Source organism: Carcharodon carcharias, chromosome 6 (assembly GCF_017639515.1).
Source record: "Carcharodon carcharias isolate sCarCar2 chromosome 6, sCarCar2.pri, whole genome shotgun sequence".
NCBI classification, from domain to species: domain Eukaryota; kingdom Metazoa; phylum Chordata; class Chondrichthyes; order Lamniformes; family Lamnidae; genus Carcharodon; species Carcharodon carcharias.
Window position 1 is genome coordinate 143,193,693 of NC_054472.1, and position 4,964 is coordinate 143,198,656.

The 4,964-nt window shown below is 43.8% G+C and overlaps 1 pseudogene; it reads left to right on the top strand.

Moving 5' to 3' along the window:
• Positions 1-3,649: 3,649 nt before the first annotated feature.
• On the top strand, positions 3,650-4,028 carry LOC121278838 (annotated as a pseudogene).
• The last annotated feature ends 936 nt before the right edge of the window (positions 4,029-4,964 follow it).

Below are 4,964 nucleotides of genomic sequence, written 5' to 3' on the forward strand. Positions count from 1 at the left end.
GCTCACAGTGTTACAGAGCTGTTCTACTCATTTCTGTTCAACTTCAGACTAGACAGGGAGCCAATCTGGTGACACCTGGCCATGAGAAATTTGTCCACTTGTTTAGTACCAGCCGGTGCTGGTGTTCAGCGAGCAGAATATTGGCTCCTAGACGATAATGAGGTGCAGGCCCGTCAAAGTGAATAAAGCCGAGCACATTTCTTTTGCCATTGAGCATTTAATTACATTCCAGGTTTTCCTGTGGAGTTAGGAGCAGTAAATGTTTGGACACCAACACCGAAAAGTAGCAATTAAATAAAAGTGAATGTGACCCCATTACATGATAGAATTAGCACAGGTGACTCAACATTGCACAACAAGCCATGACAAAGTTTGTAAGTTTTAATGTTTGCTCTCCATCATTTGTCAGTAAAGATTGCAGACGTGCTGGAAATGCCAGCTTCGTAGCAATAATACATTTCTTAATTTCTGCATACTTTCAAGCAATAATAAACCATTCTTCTATGCAATCAATTTTGGGAGACCTGTGGGCAGCATTGGCACCTCAGCATCACACTCAAGAGTGAAAACAGATGCAAAACACCCATTTGGCACCCCAGCCATTTCTTTCTCTTCAGTTCTAACCTATCCTGTCGAGTCACTCAAAACCCTTTTCCTCACCCACTTTCTGACATGACTGAAAATCCTCACCATCATTACTCATGATCCATTTTTTTCTGCCGCCCTTTGGGCCTTACCAGTGATGGCTTTAGTTAATTTTGACCATATCCAAAATGATATCTCTCCTCTCTTAATAGTTACAGCAAGAATTTCCTCAATGCTTCTCCTGCTCCACTGGTGCAGCCAACAGTGAACTGGAGGAAGATCTCAGGAAATTCCCGGTGTTATTGTCTTCCTGCATGGTGGGACATTTGAATTTAACTTTTCTTCAGAAAAATCTGTTTAGGCATTTGGGTTTTTTTTTTCATGTTCTTTCTTTTTTATTCAATGATTGTGCACTATTTCCTTGTATAAATATGAATGAACTGCATTTTTCTTCCATATCATTATTCAGGAGCATCACCCAAACAACCTTTCCCAAATCTCCCCATGTTCTTGAAAATTGAACCTGAACTGAAGACTGGAGCTGTAATGTTCCTAGCTGACTGCCATCTGATAATTGACCACTATTTCCCAGGTAAGCCCCCACATAGAGATCAGTTTTTCATGCCAAGGTCACTCTAAGGACTAAATCTAATACAGTATGTTACTTTCCCTATATTATGGTTATATTATGGTGAAGTAATGAAGGAAACAAGGTCTTAATGATCTGTGGTGAGGTGCCTCCCATAATACAAGCTTCACTCACGAGAAAATAGATGTTGGGGCTTGTGAGGATCTGGTTTGCATCAGTAAATCCCTTGTCACCAGAAGTAGACTTTTGATGCAGGTTCCAAGTGTCCCAGTTAAAGTAGTTTTGTTTTAACTTTACTTTTTATGTCTGGGCTCTATTTAAAGTACAGTGTTCCCCATTTAAGAAGGTGGGAGCAGTGTGATTATGTCATCATGCACCCGATATGATAGCGTCATCAAGTCCCTAACCTAATGATGTCATCGCAGCCTGAGGAGATGATGTCATCTCATGACCAGGCCCAGTGATTCTGAGAGTGGAGTCTGGCTTGTGAATGTGTTGGCGCCATTTTGTCCTTACTGTACATTCGAGGAACATCGTTTTTTTGCTGCATTTTCAGGTACCCCTCCCCCCTTCCCCATACTAAACTAAACTTCATTTAAAATTTGTTTTTTACTGCACCCTGTACCAATTGAGGAACTCTCTGGACTTCTGTTTTTAAGAGTTCTTTGCTGTACAGGGTTACTGCTCTGTACTGTGATGTACAGTACCTGTGTTTGAGGAACCTGTTGTAAACTTGGTGTTTTAAAAGGGTCTCTGCAAGGATGAAGCCTGCAGGCAAGGCAGCAATTTTACACTCACTTCCTGTACTGTACAATATTTCAGGCTTGTGATCCCATCTGAACATGATCCAGAAATGTCCAGCAGGTGGTGGTGGTGAGCCTGCTGCTGCCAGATCGAGAAAAACCATCTCCATTGTTATTTCAGCTGGGAAAGCACAGCTCTACACACAGTAAAGCACAGAGCCTGGCCGAGCCAAATAGAGCCTGGCAAAGCCATACAGAGCCAAACAGAGCCTGGCAGATCCAAACAGAGCCTGGCAGATCCAAACAGAGTCTGGCAGGGCCCAGAGCATGGTGCAGTGTTTCCATTTTTATATTGAATTTTCCGTGCAAAAATTGTTCTCAGGAACCTGATTCTGTCTTTAGGGAAACCATGCTTCACTTCAAAGGGTTTTACTTAAAGTGGTAATTTTCAGGAACACAACCACCACTTTAAGTGAGGACTGCCTGTACTATATTCTTGCTAATCTTCATTCTCTTTTGATGCACTTTGCTGCATGCACTAGCAGATTTTAATGAATAATTCTCTATTATCGATTGCTAAGTTGTTTTTCCTTGACAATGCTTTTCTTCATTATTCTTGATTGCTGCTAGCATTCAAACTGTACTGCAGAATATGCTAAGAAGGGGTTTTCCTTTAAGGATTCTTATTGCATTACAATATTGATTTTTTAAATTCTTTCATGGGATGTGGGTGTCACTAGCAGGGCTAGCACTTGTTGCCCATCCCTAATGAGCAAGAGGAATTGCTGGATGACCATAAAAATACAAGGAATTGACTCTTTTGATGTTTTAGTCACCCTTATCACTATCCTGTGACTTATACCTGGACATATCTGATCAGCTATCATTAACACCCACACTTCACCAAACAGGATGCAACAGAGTGTTGCACCAAGACCTGCATACATCCTTCTCATAGATGAGAGGGTAAACATTGTATGATGCTTTCATTTTTTCAACCCACCTCAGATCCTCCACATCAGGTGGTCTGCAGTGCACATGTGTCAAGAAAGAAATGACCACAATTCTCATGATGGGGCAACTCTTTCGTCACTTTCCCCGTGGAAAGAGGGCATCAGATGGACAGTGCAGTAATTATAGTTTTGCTAAATGTAGGACTGTAGCTTTAAGAATAATCATTTGTTGTAAGATCACATGATCTGTGTAAACCAGTTGGTTAGCAGCACGGGGAACCTCGAGGAGGGAGTTCTTCTTTAGTCATAGAGTTAGATGTACACTGATAGCTGCTGCTGTCTTGTAAATAAAGTTCAATGTTTCCACCAAGAAAAGTTGCCTGGAAAATCAAGTGCAAAAACAAATACTTTCGTACAAGTACAAAAGCAAAATATTGCAGGTGCTGGAAACCTGAAATAAAAATAGAAAATGCTGGAAATACTCACCAGGTCAGGTAGCATCTGTGGAGAGAGAAACAAAAGTTCTGCTTAAGGGTCATCAACCAGAAACATTGGACTGGATTAAATGCAACCTGTCATGGTGGGAAACAAGACAACCAGGCCCGCTGAATGGCGGGAGAGCCTCGTGTGAGTCAGGCAGCAAGAAAACCATCCTGTACACCACTTAAGTGAAAGGGGAATCCTAGTGCAGCTGGTGGGATGTCAATTAGGCTCATTAATGAACCAATTGACACCCATTATCTCTGAGTCCATCATAATTTTGGTCCTAGTCAAGCGGAATGCCTGAGGTGGCGGCTGCAGTGAAGGGCAGTGCATCCTGCAAGGCGTCAAAACAGTCGCTGACTAAAGTCACCAAGAAGCCGCCTAAGAAGCAGAGAAAATCTCGCAAGCAGAGCTATCCCACTTATGTGTGCAGGGTGCTGATCCAGGTCCACCCTTCCACCAGGATCTCGTCCAAGGCCATGAGTGTTATGAATTCCTTCGTTGTCGAAATTTTCGAGCACATCACCTCCGAGGCTCATTCACTACAACAAGCGCCACACCATCTCGGCCAGGGAGATCCAGAGCGCCGTCTGCCTCATGCTGCCAGGGAAACTGGCCAAACACGCCATCTCCAAAGGCATCAAAGCGGTCACCAAATACTCCAACCCCGTCTAGGTCGATTATTCTAAAGATTATAATTTTGTGATGCTCAGGGATTAAATAGCACCTCTTTCCTGTGCCCTCAGATGGCCTCTCAGCAAAACCTGTTGGTTTTTCCAGTGGTCTCCTGGGAGGGGAGTATTCCTCATAGTCAAGCATTCTGTTCCCAATCGAGGGCCCTGGCATTGGGCAAAGGGTCTCTGCTGAAATGCACACCCCTGCACTTGCCTCCAACCTCCCCCAGCTTCTTTTCCACAAACACTGCCACATAATTCCCATCCTGCGTTTACTCACCTTTGGCCTGGGGTCCCATGATGACCCTGGGCCTCAGGTGAATGTAGTGGCACCAGAAGCCAATTCTCATGCTGGATCTGGTGGCATGAGGAGCTGCTGGCCTCTGATTGGCTGGAATCTCTCGGTGGCTGGGATTTCTGTCTCTGGGTCCTTAATTGTGGGGAAAGCCCAACCATGGCCTCTTAAGTGTCTAAAGACACTTAATTCCATCAGGACTCGCCCATGGAACTGTGGGGTTTGGGCGGGGGTGGGGTTTCAGGGGTTCCCCATTGGTTTTCCAACCGGTGGACAAGACCTGATAAAATCCTGGCCATTAACTCTCTTTCTCTCCACAGAAGTTACTTGACCTGTTGAGTATTTCCAACTTTTTCTGTTTCTACATGGGACAGTTTGTACAATTTTCACTTGTTGGCATGGTTTCTTCTAATGCAGGGAGTTGCATTTATGGGCATCAAAGTTCTTCATATCAGCTCCATAACCTTGATGAACAGTTTGCACTCATTTAATGTTCAGTTGGTATCTGACCACAGAAGCATCATGATGACTGAATGACGGTTAGCCAGGATGTAGTCAGCCCATGGCTGCCTTCCAGAAACAAAGAATCCTGAGTGGATATTCCTTGGGAAAATGGGGTTTTCCTCTGTATCTATGGCTGCA